General features: G+C 49.9%; 1 long non-coding RNA gene across 1 annotated transcript; it reads left to right on the top strand.

Annotated features, from left to right (window-relative positions):
- Positions 1 to 13,313: 13,313 nt before the first annotated feature.
- LOC131094559 (uncharacterized) lies at positions 13,314 to 13,946 on the top strand. The gene is made up of 3 exons (XR_009115685.1): positions 13,314 to 13,696; positions 13,729 to 13,883; positions 13,918 to 13,946. It is a non-coding gene; the product is annotated as an uncharacterized LOC131094559 (long non-coding RNA).
- The last annotated feature ends 746 nt before the right edge of the window (positions 13,947 to 14,692 follow it).

The following is a 14,692-nucleotide window of genomic DNA, read 5'->3' on the forward strand; positions in this document are numbered from 1 at the left end:
AGGGCTAGGATTTTTTAAACCAGGAAGCCCTGTGCTCCAAGCACACTGCAACTGTGAAAGGCATCCCAAGGGGAGCGCAAAAGTGCCACAACATGGCTGTCTCCACAGCGTTTCCTTGGGATAATTCCTAATCCCAGGCTGATTTAAATTACCAGTGTTAGGGTTAGGGTTAGGGTTACGCCTACGGTTAGGGTTTTTTAACCAGAAAGCCCTGAGTTCCAAGAACACAGCAGCTGCGAAGGACTTCCCAAGAAGAGCGCAAAAGTACCACAACATCCTGCCTCCAGCGCTTTTTCCTTGGGACCATCATGGACCCTAGGCTGATTTACTTGCCTCCAGTTGTAGCAATGGTCACGCCAAGGGATAGGGTTTTTAAATCAGTAAACCCTGAGCTCCAGACCCAGTGCAGCTGCGAAAGGCTTCCCAAGGGCAGCCAAAAATTGCCTCAACATGCTCCCTCCAGTGCTTTTTTCCTTGGGAACATCCCTATACCTCGGCTGATTTATCTGCCTAGGGTTAGGGTTCAGCCTAGGGATAGGATTTTTTCAAACAGGAAGCCCTGAGTTTCAGGAGCACTGCAGCTGCCAAAGGCATCCCAAGGGAAAAGCAAATGTGCCACAACTTGGCTGTGTCCAGAGCTTTTTCCTTGGGACCATCCCGAAACGAAGGTTGATCTAGAAGCCTCCAGTTATGCCGAAAGTCATGGTTTTTTAACCAGGAAGCCCTGTGCTCCAAGCACACTGCAGCTGTGAAAGGCATCCCAAGGGGAGCGCAAAAGTGCCACAACATGGCTGTCTCCACAGCTTTTTCCTTGGGATAATTCCTAAACCCAGGCTGATTTAAATGACCAGTGTTAGGGTTAGGGTTAGGGTTACGCCTAGGTGTAGAGCTTTTTAAACCAGCAAGCTCTGAGCTCCAGGCACACGGCAGCTGCGAAAGGCATCCCAAGGGGAGTACAAAAGTGCAATAACATGGCAGCTTTCACAGCTTTTTCCTTGGCACCATCCCTATACCTAGGATGATTTATCTGCCTAGGGTTAGGTTTAGGGTTCAGCCTAGGGCTAGGATTTTTTTAACCAGGAAGCCCTGAGTTCCAGGCTTACTGCAGCTGCCAAAGGCATCCAAAGGGAGCGCAGAAGTGCCACAACATGGCTACTTTCACGGCTTTTTCCTCAGGAAGAACCCTAATACCCGGCTGATTTACCTTCCTAGGGTTACTGTTAGGCTTAGGCTTAGGACTTTGAAAACCAGGAAGCCCTGTGCTCCAGGCACACTGCAGCTGTTCAAGGCATCCCAAGGGGAGTGCAAAAGTGCCACAACATGGCTGTTTCCACAGCTTTTTCCTTGGGATAATTCTTAATCCCAGGCTGATTTAAATGACCAGTGTTAGGGTTAGGGTTAGAGTTACGCCTAGGTGTAAAGCGTTTAAACCAGCAAGCTCTGAGCTCCAGGCACACGGCAGATGCGAAAGGCATCCGAAGGGGAGTACAAAAGTGCCACAACATGCCTACGTCCACAGCTTTTTCCTTGGGGACATCCCTAATTCCTGACTGATTTGCCTTTCTCGTCTTAGTGTTGGGGTTAGGCCTAGGGCTAGGATTTGTAAAATCAGGTAGCCGAGACCTCCAGGCACACTGGAGCTGTGAAAGGCATCCAAAAGTGAGTACAAAAGTGCCACAACATAGCTGCTGTCACGGCTTTTTCCTTGGGAAGAAGCAAAACACCAGCCTGATTTACCTTCCTAGGGTAAGTGCTAGGCTTAGGCCTAGGGCTAGGATTTTTTAAACCGGGAAGCCCTGTGCTGCAAGCACACTGCAGCTGTGAAAGGCATCCCAAGGGGAGCGCAAAAGTGCCACAACATGGCTGTCTCCACAGCTTTTTCCTTGGGATAATTCCTAAACCCAGGCTGATTTAAATGACCAGTGTTAGGGTTAGGGTTACGCCTAGGTGTAGAGCTTTTTAAACCAGCAAGCTCTGAGCTCCAGGCACACGGCAGCTGCCAAAGGCATCCCAAGGGGAGTACAAAAGTGCAACAACATGGCTGCTTTCACAGCTTTTTCCTTGGCACCATCCCTATACCTAGGCTGATTTATCTGCCTAGGGTTAGGGTTAGGGTTCAGCCTAGGGCTAGGATTTTTTAACCAGGAAGCCCTGAGTTCCAGGCTTACTGCAGCTGACAAAGGCATCCCAAAGGGAGCGCAGAAGTGCCACAACATGGCTGCTTTCACGGCTTTTTCCTTAGGAAGAACCCTAATACCCGGCTGATTTACCTTCCTAGGGTTACTGTTAGGCTTAGTCTTAGGACTTTGAAAACCAGGAAGCCCTGTGCTCCAGGCACACTGCAGCTGTTCAAGGCATCCCAAGGGGAGTGCAAAAGGGACACAACTTGGCTGCCTCTGCTGCTATTTCCATGAGACCATCCCGAGCCATAGGCTGATTTTCTTCCTAGGGTTAGGGTTAGAGTTACGCCTTGGATTAGGGTTAGGTTAATCAGAAAGCCCTGAGTTCCAAGAACACAGCAGCTGCAAAGGACTACCCAAGAAGAGCGCAAAAGTACCACAACATGCCTGCCTCCACAGCTTTTTCCTTGGGGACATCCCTAATTCCTGGCTGATTTGCCTTTCTCGTCTTAGGGTTGGGGTTCAGCCTAGCGCTAGGATTTTTAAAATCAGGTTGCGCAAACCTCCAGGCACACTGGAGCTGTGAAAGGCATCCAAAAGTGAGTACAGAAGTTCCACAACATGGCTGCTTTCACGGCTTTTTCCTTGGGAGGAAGCATAACACGAGGCTGATTTACCTTCCCAGGGTAAGTGCTAGGCTTAGGCCTAGGGCTAGGATTTTTTAAACCAGGAAGCCCTGTGCTCCAAGCACACTGCAGCTGTGAAAGGCATCCCAAGGGGAGCCCAAAAGTGCCACAACATGGCTGTCTCCACAGCTTTTTCCTTGGGATAATTCCTAAACCCAGGCTGATTTAAATGACCAGTGTTAGGGTTAGGGTTACGCCTAGGTGTAGAGCTTTTTAAACCAGCAAGCTCTGAGCTCCAGGCACACGGCAGCTGCCAAAGGCATCCCAAGGGGAGTACAAAAGTGCAACAACATGGCTGCTTTCACAGCTTTTTCCTTGGCACCATCCCTATACCTAGGCTGATTTATCTGCCTAGGGTTAGGGTTAGGGTTCAGCCTAGGGCTAGGATTTTTTAACCAGGAAGCCCTGTGCTCCAAGCACACTGCAGCTGTGAAAGGCATCCCAAGGGGAGCGCAAAAGTGCCACAACATGGCTGTTTCCACAGCTTTTTCCTTGGGATAATTCTTAATCCCAGGCTGATTTAAATGACCAGTGTTAGGGTTAGGGTTAGAGTTACGCCTAGGTGTAAAGCGTTTAAACCAGCAAGCTCTGAGCTCCAGGCACACGGCAGATGCGAAAGGCATCCGAAGGGGAGTACAAAAGTGCCACAACATGCCTACGTCCACAGCTTTTTCCTTGGGGACATCCCTAATTCCTGACTGATTTGCCTTTCTCGTCTTAGTGTTGGGGTTAGGCCTAGGGCTAGGATTTGTAAAATCAGGTAGCCGAGACCTCCAGGCACACTGAAGTTGTGAAAGGCATCCAAAAGTGAGTACAAAAGTGCCACAACATGGCTGCTTTCACGGCTTTTTCCTTTGGAAGAAACATAACACCAGGCTGATTTACCTTCCTGGGGTAAGTGCTAGGCTTAGGCCTAGGGCTCGGATTTTTAAACCTAGGAAGCCCTGTGCTCCAGGCACACTGCAGCTGTTCAAGGCATCCCAAGGAGAGTGCAAAAGTGACACAACCTGGCTGCCTCTGCTGCTATTTCCATGAGACCATCCCGAACCATAGGCTGATTTTCCTTCCTAGGGTTAGGGTTGGAGTTAGGCGTAGGGTTAGGGTGTTTTTAACCAGAAAGCCCTGAGTTCCAAGAACACAGCAGCTGCGAAGGACCATCCAAGTAGAGTACAAAAGTACCACAACATGCCTGCGTCCACAGCTTTGTCCTTGGGAACATCCCTAATTCCTGGCTGATTTGCCTTTCTCGTCTTAGGTTTGGGGTTCAGCCTAAGGCTAGGATTTGTAAAATCAGGTAGCCCAGACCTCCAGGCACACTGGAGCTGTGAAAGGCATCCAAAAGTGAGTACAAAAGTGCCACAACATAGCTGCTGTCACGGCTTTTTCCTTGGGAAGAAGCAAAACACCAGCCTGATTTACCTTCCTAGGGTAAGTGCTAGGCTTAGGCCTAGGGCTAGGATTTTTTAAACCGGGAAGCCCTGTGCTGCAAGCACACTGCAGCTGTGAAAGGCATCCCAAGGGGAGCGCAAAAGTGCCACAACATGGCTGTCTCCACAGCTTTTTCCTTGGGATAATTCCTAATCCCAGGCTGATTTAAATGACCACTGTTAGGGTTAGGGTTAGGGTTACGCCTAGGTGTAGAGCTTTTTAAACCAGCAAGCTCTGGGCTCCAGGCACACGGCAGCTGCGAAAGGCATCCCAAGGGGAGTACAAAAGTGCAACAACATGGCAGCTTTCACAGCTTTTTCCTTGGCACCATCCCTATACCTAGGCTGATTTATCTGGCTAGGGTTAGGGTTAGGGTTCAGCCTAGGGCTAGGATTTTTTTAACCAGGAAGCCCAGAGTTCCACGCTTACTGCAGCTGCCAAAGGCATCCCAGGGGGAGCGCAAAAGTGACACAACATGGCTGCTTTCACGGCTTTTTCCTTGGGAAGAAGCATAACACCAGGCTGATTTACCTTCCTAGAGTAAGTGCTAGGCTTAGGCCTAGGGCTAGGATTTTTAATATGAGGAAGCCCTGTGCTGCAAGCACACTTCAGCTGTGAAAGGCATCCCAAGGGGAGTGCAAAAGTGACACAACTTGGCTGCCTCTGCTGCTATTTCCATGAGACCATCCCGAACCATAGGCTGATTTTCTTCCTAGGGTTAGGGTTAGAGTTACGCCTCGGGTTAGGGTTATTTTACCCAGAAAGCCCTGAGTTCCAAGAACACAGCAGCTGCAAAGGACTTCCCAAGAAGAGCGCAAAAGTACCACAACATGCCTGCCTCCACAGCTTTTTCCTTGGGGACATCCCTAATTCCTGGCTGATTTGCCTTTCTCGTCTTAGTGTTGGGGTTCAGCCTAGCGCTAGGATTTTTAAAATCAGGTTGCGCAAACCTCCAGGCACACTGGAGCTGTGAAAGGCATCCAAAAGTGAGTACACAAGTGCCACAACATGGCTGCTTTCATGGCTTTTTCCTTGGGAGGAAGCATAACACCAGGCTGATTTACCTTCCCAGGGTAAGTGCTAGGCTTAGGCCTAGGGCTAGGATTTTTTAAACCAGGAAGCCCTGTGCTCCAAGCACACTGCAACTGTGAAAGGCATCCCAAGGGGAGCGCAAAAGTGCCACAACATGGCTGTCTCCACAGCGTTTCCTTGGGATAATTCCTAATCCCAGGCTGATTTAAATTACCAGTGTTAGGGTTAGGGTTAGGGTTACGCCTACGGTTAGGGTTTTTTAACCAGAAAGCCCTGAGTTCCAAGAACACAGCAGCTGCGAAGGACTTCCCAAGAAGAGCGCAAAAGTACCACAACATCCTGCCTCCAGCGCTTTTTCCTTGGGACCATCATGGACCCTAGGCTGATTTACTTGCCTCCAGTTGTAGCAATGGTCACGCCAAGGGATAGGGTTTTTAAATCAGTAAACCCTGAGCTCCAGACCCAGTGCAGCTGCGAAAGGCTTCCCAAGGGCAGCCAAAAATTGCCTCAACATGCTCCCTCCAGTGCTTTTTTCCTTGGGAACATCCCTATACCTCGGCTGATTTATCTGCCTAGGGTTAGGGTTCAGCCTAGGGATAGGATTTTTTCAAACAGGAAGCCCTGAGTTTCAGGAGCACTGCAGCTGCCAAAGGCATCCCAAGGGAAAAGCAAATGTGCCACAACTTGGCTGTGTCCAGAGCTTTTTCCTTGGGACCATCCCGAAACGAAGGTTGATCTAGAAGCCTCCAGTTATGCCGAAAGTCATGGTTTTTTAACCAGGAAGCCCTGTGCTCCAAGCACACTGCAGCTGTGAAAGGCATCCCAAGGGGAGCGCAAAAGTGCCACAACATGGCTGTCTCCACAGCTTTTTCCTTGGGATAATTCCTAAACCCAGGCTGATTTAAATGACCAGTGTTAGGGTTAGGGTTAGGGTTACGCCTAGGTGTAGAGCTTTTTAAACCAGCAAGCTCTGAGCTCCAGGCACACGGCAGCTGCGAAAGGCATCCCAAGGGGAGTACAAAAGTGCAATAACATGGCAGCTTTCACAGCTTTTTCCTTGGCACCATCCCTATACCTAGGATGATTTATCTGCCTAGGGTTAGGTTTAGGGTTCAGCCTAGGGCTAGGATTTTTTTAACCAGGAAGCCCTGAGTTCCAGGCTTACTGCAGCTGCCAAAGGCATCCAAAGGGAGCGCAGAAGTGCCACAACATGGCTACTTTCACGGCTTTTTCCTCAGGAAGAACCCTAATACCCGGCTGATTTACCTTCCTAGGGTTACTGTTAGGCTTAGGCTTAGGACTTTGAAAACCAGGAAGCCCTGTGCTCCAGGCACACTGCAGCTGTTCAAGGCATCCCAAGGGGAGTGCAAAAGGGACACAACTTGGCTGCCTCTGCTGCTATTTCCATGAGACCATCCCGAACCATAGGCTGATTTTCCTTCCTAGGGTTAGGGTTAGAGTTACGCCTCGGCTTAGGGTTATTTTACCCAGAAAGCCCTGAGCTCCAAGAACACAGCCGCTGCAAAGGACTACCCAAGAAGAGCGCAAAAGTACCACAACATGCCTGCCTCCACAGCTTTTTCCTTGGGAACATCCCTAATTCCTGGCTGATTTGCCTTTCTCGTCTTAGTGTTGGGGTTCAGCCTAGCGCTAGGATTTTTAAAATCAGGTTGCGCAATCTTCCAGGCACACTGCAGCTGTTCAAGGCATCCCAAGGGGTGTGCAAATGTGACACAACTTGGCTGCCTCTGCTGCAACTTCCATGAGACCATCCCGAACCATAGGCGGATTTTCTTCCTAGGGTTAGGGTTAGAGTTACGCCTAGGCTTAGGGTTTTTTTAACCAGAAAGCCCTGAGTTCCAAGAACACAGCAGCTGCGAAGGACTACCCAAGAGGAGCGCAAAAGTGCCACAACATGGCTGCCTCTAGCGCTTTTTCCTTTGGGACATCCCTAATTCCTGGCTGATTTGCCTTTCTCGTCTTAGGCTTGGGGTTAGGCCTAGGGCTAGGATTTGTAAAATCAGGAAGCCCAGACCTCCAGGCACACTGGAGCTGTGAAAGGCATCCAAAAGTGAGTACAAAAGTGCCACAACATGGCTGCTTTCACGGCTTTTTCCTTTGGATGGAGCATAACACCAGTCTGATTTACCATCCTATGTTAAGTGCTAGGCTTAGGCCTAGGGCTAGGATTTTTTAAACCAGGAAGCCCTGTGCTCCAAGCACACTGCAGCTGTGAAAGGCATCCCAAGGGGAGCGCAAAAGTGCCACAACATGGCTGTCTCCACAGCTTTTTCCATGGGATAATTCCTAAACCCAGGCTGATTTAAATGACCAGTGTTAGGGTTAGGGTTACGCCTAGGTGTAGAGCTTTTTAAACCAGCAAGCTCTGAGCTCCAGGCACACGGCAGCTGCCAAAGGCATCCCAAGGGGAGTACAAAAGTGCAACAACATGGCTGCTTTCACAGCTTTTTCCTTGGCACCATCCCTATACCTAGGCTGATTTATCTGCCTAGGGTTAGGGTTAGGGTTCAGCCTAGGGCTAGGATTTTTTAACCAGGAAGCCCTGAGTTCCAGGCTTACTGCAGCTGCCAAAGGCATCCCAAAGGGAGCGCAGAAGTGCCACAACATGGCTGCTTTCACGGCTTTTTCCTTAGGAAGAACCCTAATACCCGGCTGATTTACCTTCCTAGGGTTACTCTTAGGCTTAGGCTTAGGACTTTGAAAACCAGGAAGCCCTGTGCTCCAGGCACACTGCAGCTGTTCAAGGCATCCCAAGGGGAGTGCAAAAGTGACACAAGTTGGCTGCCTCTGCTGCTATTTCCATGAGACCATCCCGAACCATAGGCTGATTTTCTTCCTAGGGTTGAGGTTAGAGTTACGCCTTGGATTAGGGTTAGGTTAATCAGAAAGCCCTGAGTTCCAAGAACACAGCAGCTGCAAAGGACTTCCCAAGAAGAGCGCAAAAGTGCCACAACATGCCTGCGTCCACAGCTTTTTCCTTGGGGACATCCCTAATTCCTGGCTGATTTTCCTTTCTCGTCTTAGTGTTGGGGTTAGGCCTAGGGCTAGGATTTGTAAAATCAGGAAGCCCAGACCTCCAGGCACACTGGAGCTGTGAAAGGCATCCAAAAGTGAGTACACAAGTGCCACAACATGGCTGCTTTCACGGCTTTTTCCTTAGGAAGAAGCCTTACACCAGGCTGATTTACCTTCCTAGAATAAGTGCTAGGCTTAGGCCTAGGGGTAGGATTTTTTAAACCAGGAAGCCCTGTGTGGTAGCTAGGGAAGAGGCGCTGCGGAAGATTGCAGCGATGTCACGGAAAGCCAGGACCCTCTGTTTCCCATAGATAAGACCCTTAGTTACTCATAGATAAGAAACTAACAATAGGAACGTGGCCCCACTAACAATAGGAGTGCTGCCCCACTAACTGTAAAGTCAGCAACTCTTTACTCCTTACTCATTACTTTTCCCTTCCCTACTAACCATAGATAAGGAAGACAAACCCCTTTTGACGTAGAGACCCCTAAGACTATACGACCCCATGAGAAGAAGTAATAAACGCCTTTTGACCGTCCACCACATTGGTGTCTGCGTGTGTCATTGGCCCGAACGGCCCTGGAGAGTGGGCTGTCGAGCTGTACCTCAGAACCAGGTCGCCTGCCTTGATATAGAAGGCAACAGGGATGGGATAATGGGATGATGGGAATGATGGGAACAATGGGATGGGATAATGGGATGGGATAATGGGATAAGGGTTTGGGAATGATGGGATGATGGGAACGATGGGATGGGGCCCATGGGATGGGATAAGGGGATGATGGGAACGATGGGAATGATGGGATGATGGGAACGATGGGATGGGATAATGGGATGGGATGATGGGATGGGACCCATGGGATGGGATAATGGGATGATGGGAACGATGGGATGGGATAATGGGATGGGGTGGGATGGAAATGATGGGATGATGGGATGGGATGATGGGATGGGATGATGGGATGATGGGATGATGGGAACGATGGGATGGGATAATGGGATGGGATAATGGGATAAGGGTTTGGGAATGATGGGATGATGGGAACGATGGGATGGGATAATGGGATAATGGGATGATGGGAACAGTGGGAATGATGGGAACGATGGGATGGGATAATGGGATGGGGTGGGATGGAAATGATGGGATGATGGGATGGGATGATGGGATGGGATGATGGGATGATGGGAACGATGGGATGGGATAATGGGATAAGGGTTTGGGAATGATGGGATGATGGGAACGATGGGATGGGATAATGGGATAATGGGATGATGGGAACAGTGGGAATGATGGGAACGATGGGATGGGATAATGGGATAAGGGGATGGGATAATGGGATGATGGGAACGATGGGATGGGGCCCATGGGATGGGATAATGGGATGATGGGATAATGGGATGATGGGATAATGGGATGATGGGAACAATGGGAATGAAGGGAACGATGGGATGGGATAATGGGATGATGGGAACGATGGGAACAATGGGAATGATGGGAACGATGGGATGGGGCCCAGCCTGGTCCAGGGCTCCCAGGTGATCCCAAACCCTTCAGGACCGAGTCCAATCCCAGGGTCTGAAGGAACCCAAGGGCAAGGTTGGGATTTTACCCAAATTCTGTAAATTTAACCCAAACTCAGTGAACCTCACCCAAATCCCAGAGCATTTAACCCAAATTTCATTATTTAACCCAATTTTTGTTCTCTTTAGCCCAGTTTTCAGTGGTTTAACCCAAATTTTATTAATTTTCCCCTGTTTAAGCCACAACTCCAAGCCAAGTTTAACCACTTTTTATTTTTCCACTTAAATATTCTCTTTAAATACAGCATCGTCCCGGGAAACTGCAGAAAAGCAGGAAAAATGAATAATAGTGGGGAGAAGCTTTGGATTCACTTGGTGGCATTAAACGTGGAGTTAAAATGGAAATTAAAAAACCAAAAAAATGAAATTAAAATGGAATAGAAGAAAGGAAAGAGAAAAAAAAATAAAGGAAGTTAAAAGGGAAATCAAAAAGGAAATAAATTGAATTTAAAAAAGAAAGAAGTGCAAGTAAAAATTTAATAAAGAAATAAAAAGGTAATAAAAACAGAGAAAGGAAATAAAAACAAAATTCAAAAAAATTAAAATTTAAAAGGGAAGGAAAACAGAATTAAAAATTAAAGGAGTAAAAAAAAGAAGTAGAAAAAGGGGGAATAAAAAATAAAGAAAGAGATCAAAATGAGATTAAAAGTTCTGAAGCTGCTTTGGGCACCCCGGGGGGAGGTTTGGGGGTCCCCAGGAGTTTTGGGGGGCAGTAGCACCAGCAGGGGCAGATCCATGGAAGCCAGACTGGATCAAATCCAACCAGGGGAAAAGGGGAAAACCCCCCCTGAGCCCACGGGTTTGGGAAAATGGGGGAAATGTGGAAATTCTGGGGTGAAATGGGGGAAATCTGGGAATTCTGGGGTGAAATGGGTGAAATCTGGGAATTCTGGGGTGAAACCTGGGGATTCTGGGGTGAAATGGGAGAAATCTGGGAATTCTGGAGTGAGATCTGGGAATTCTGGGGTGAAATCCAGGAATTCTGAGGGGTTTGGGGTGCAATGGGATAAATCTGGGAATTCTGGGGTGCAATAGGATAAATCCAGGATTCCATGGTTTGAGTTGAAATGGGATAAATCCAGAAATTCTGGTGTGGTTTGGGATAAATCTAGGAATTCTGAGGTTTGGGGTGCAATGGGATAAATCTGGAATTCTGAGGTTTGGGGTGCAATGGGATAAATGTGGGAATTCTGGGGGGTTTGGGGTGCAATGGGATAAATGTGGGAATTCTGGTGTGGTTTGGGGTGCAATGGGATAAATGTGGGAATTCTGGGGGGTTTTGGGGTGCAATGGGATAAATGTGGGAATTCTGGGGGTTTTGGGGTGCAACGGGATAAATCTGGAATTCTGGTGTGGTTTGGGGTGCAATGGGATAAATGTGGGAATTCTGGTGTGGTTTGGGGTGCAATGGGATAAATGTGGGAATTCTGAGGTTTGGGGTGCAATGGGATAAATGTGGGAATTCTGGGGGGTTTGGGGTGCAATGGGATAAATGTGGGAATTCTGAGGTTTGGGGTGCAATGGGATGAATGTGGGATTTCCGTGGTTTGGGGAGCCCCAGCTCGGGGGGTCCAGGGCAGGATTTGGGGTCCCCTGCCCCTCTCAGGGGATTTGGGGCCGTTCCTGTGGGATTTGGGCACCTCCATTTGGGCTCCTGGGGGGGTTTGGGGGTCACTGAGGCCTCTCCCCACCCCAAACCCCCTCTGACCCCCCTGCAGCCCCTCTGGGCTCCCCCAAACCCTTTGGAACCCCCCTGAACCCCTCAATGCCCCCTAAGTGCCCTTGAGATGTTCTGAACCCCCTCTGAGCCCCCCAAAAGAACCCCTGGGACCCCTTAAACCCCCCTGGCTATGCCAAACCCCTGAAATCTCCTCTGAAACCCTAAAAAGCCTCTCCACACCATGAAACCCCTGCCTGAACCCCTGAAACCCCCTCTGAACCCCCTTTTTAACCCCTTACAGCCCTCCTTTGAACCCCCCTCAACAACCTCAACCCCTCTGAACCCATTCAAGGCCCCTGAATTCCCTTTTAAACCCCCTTAAATCCCCTTTGAGCCCCTAAATAAACCAACTCAAACCCCATCTGAGCCCTTTTAGACTCCTCTGAACCCCCTAAAACCCTTCTTAACCCCCATTTTAAACCTCCCTTCAAAAGCCTAAAAAATCCCCTTGACGCCCTCAAACCCCACTGAACTCCCCTGAATCTCCCCTCAAATTCCTTTTAAAGCTCCTTAAACCCCTCTGAACCCCCTTGATCTCCTAAAAAACCCCTTTAACTCTCTTTATAAACGCCTTTGGATCCAACTGAACCCCCTTTAGCCCCCCTTAAACCTCTCTGAACCCCTAAATCCCATAAAAACCCCTCTAAACCCCTTTCAACACCAAAAAAACCCCTCAATGCCCCCATAACCCCTAAAAACCCCACTTTAAACCTCCCTGTACACCCCTAAAAACCCCTCTGAGCCACCTTAAACCCATTTTTAAACGCTCCTGAACCCCTAAATCCCATAAAAACCCCTCTGAACCCCTTTCAAGCCCAAAAAAAACCCCTAAATTAGCTCAAAACCCCTAAAACCCCATTTTGAACCTCCCTGAACCCCCTGTACAGCCCTAAAACCCCACTCTGAGCCCCCTTAAACCCCTTTTTAAACACTCCTGAACCCCTAAATCCCATAAAAACCCCTCTGAACCTCTTTCAACATCAAAAACCCCCTCAATGCCCCCATAACCCCTAAAAACCCCACTCTGAGCCTCCTTAAATCCCTCAAATTCCTTTTAAAGCTCCTTGAACCCCTCTGAACCCCCTGGATCTCCTAAAAAACCCCTTTAACTCTCTTTATAAACCCCTTTAGATCCAACTGAACCCCCTTTAGCCCCCCTTAAACCTCTCTGAACCCCTAAATCCCATAAAAACCCCTCTGAACCCCTTTCAACACCAAAAAAACCCCAATGCCCCCATAACCCCACTTTAAACCTCCCTGTACAGCCCTAAAAACCCCTCTGAGCCCCCTTAAACCCATTTTTAAACGCTCCTGAACCCCTAAATCCCATAAAAACCCCTCTGAACCCCTTTCAAGCCCCCAAAAAAACCCTAAATTAGCTCAAAACCCCTAAAACCCCATTTTGAACCTCCCTGAACCCCCTGTAGAGCCCTAAAACCCCACTCTGAGCCCCCTTAAACCCCCTCAAACTCCCTTTAAAGCTCCTCAAACCCCTCTGAACCCCTAAAAACCATAAAAACCCCTCTGAGCCCCTAAAACCCATGAAAACCCCTTTCAACCCCAAAAATAGCCTCAATGTCCCCATAACCCCTAAAAACCCCATTTGAACCTCCCTGAACCCCCTGTACACCCCTAAAAACCCCTCTGAGCCCCCTTAAATCCCTTTTTAAATGCTCCTGAACCCCTAAATCCCATAAAAACCCCTCTGAACCTCTTTCAAGCCCAAAAAAACCCCCTCAATGCCCTCACAACCCCTGAAACCCCACTCTGAGCCCCCTAAAACCCCCCCACGGGGCACAGGTGACCCCCAGGAGCACCAGGGGACCCCCAAAGCTGGTGAGGGGCAGAGCCCAGAGTGGGAAATCTGCTGGAGAAGCCGATGGGGAAACCAAAAATTCAGGAAAAGAATTGGGAGGGGGGGCAGCAGCTGGGTTGGGGGGTTTGGGGGTCTGGAGAGTCCAGGTGGGCACGGCCTGGGGGCACAGGGCCCACAAGGTGAGCAGGTCCAGGTGAGCAGGTCCTACAAGGTGAGCAGGTCCAGGCACACAGGTCCCACAAGGTGAGAAGGTCCTGGGAGTGCTCAGGTTAGCAGGTCCCACAAGGTGAGCAGATCCAGGTGAGCAGGTCCCACAAGGTGAGCAGATCCAGGTGAGCAGGTCCAGAGGCACAGATCCCACAAGGTGTGAGCAGGTCACGGTGAGCAGGTCCCACAAGATGAGCAGGTCCTGGGAGTGCTCAGGTGAGCAGGTCCAGGTGAGCAGGTCCCACAAGGTGAGCAGGTCCAGGCACACAGGTCCCACAAGGTGTGAGCAGGTCCAGGTGAGCAGGTCCCACAAGGTGAGGAGGTCCCGGTGAGCAGATCCAGGGACACAGATCCAGGTGAGCAGGTCCAGGGAGTGCTCAATTGAGTAAATCCAGGTGAGCAGATCCCACAACATGAGCAGGTCCAGGTGAGCAGATCCAGGTGAGCAGATCCCACAGTCTGCAGGGTCTGTGTGAGCAGATCCAGGTGAGCAGATCCAGGTGAGCAGATCCCGCAGTCTGCAGGGTCCAGGTGAGCAGATCCAGGTGAGCAGATCCTGCAGTCTGCAGGGTCCAGGTGAGCAGATCCAGGTGAGCAGATCCCGCAGTCTGCAGGCTCCAGGTGAGCAGATCCCACAGTCTGCAAGGTCCAGGTGAGCAGATCCCACAGTCTGCAGGGTCCAGGTGAGCAGATCCAGGTGAGCAGATCCCACAGTCTGCAGGGTCCAGGTGAGCAGATCCCGCAGTCTGCAGGGTCCAGGTGAGCAGATCCCACAGTCTGCAAGGTCCAGGTGAGCAGATCCAGGTGAGCAGATCCAGGTGAGCAGATCCCACAGTCTGCAGGGTCCAGGTGAGCAGAATGCAGTTTTGGGGCACAGTCCCAAGCAGGTGAGCAGATCCCAGAATCCAGGAGCGTCCAGGTGAGCCAATCCCCAGGGCAGAGCCAGCAGAGCAGGCAGCCCCACCCCACGTCCCAATTTCCCTCTCCTGCCCCTTCCCAGGTTGATCTCACCTGGCTGAGGCCATGAAAGAGGGAAAAGCCCCAGAAATGGGAAGTTTCACCCCA

The sequence above is a fragment of the Melospiza georgiana genome, chromosome 29 (assembly GCF_028018845.1).
Source record: "Melospiza georgiana isolate bMelGeo1 chromosome 29, bMelGeo1.pri, whole genome shotgun sequence".
In the NCBI taxonomy this organism is placed as follows: Eukaryota; Metazoa; Chordata; class Aves; order Passeriformes; family Passerellidae; genus Melospiza; species Melospiza georgiana.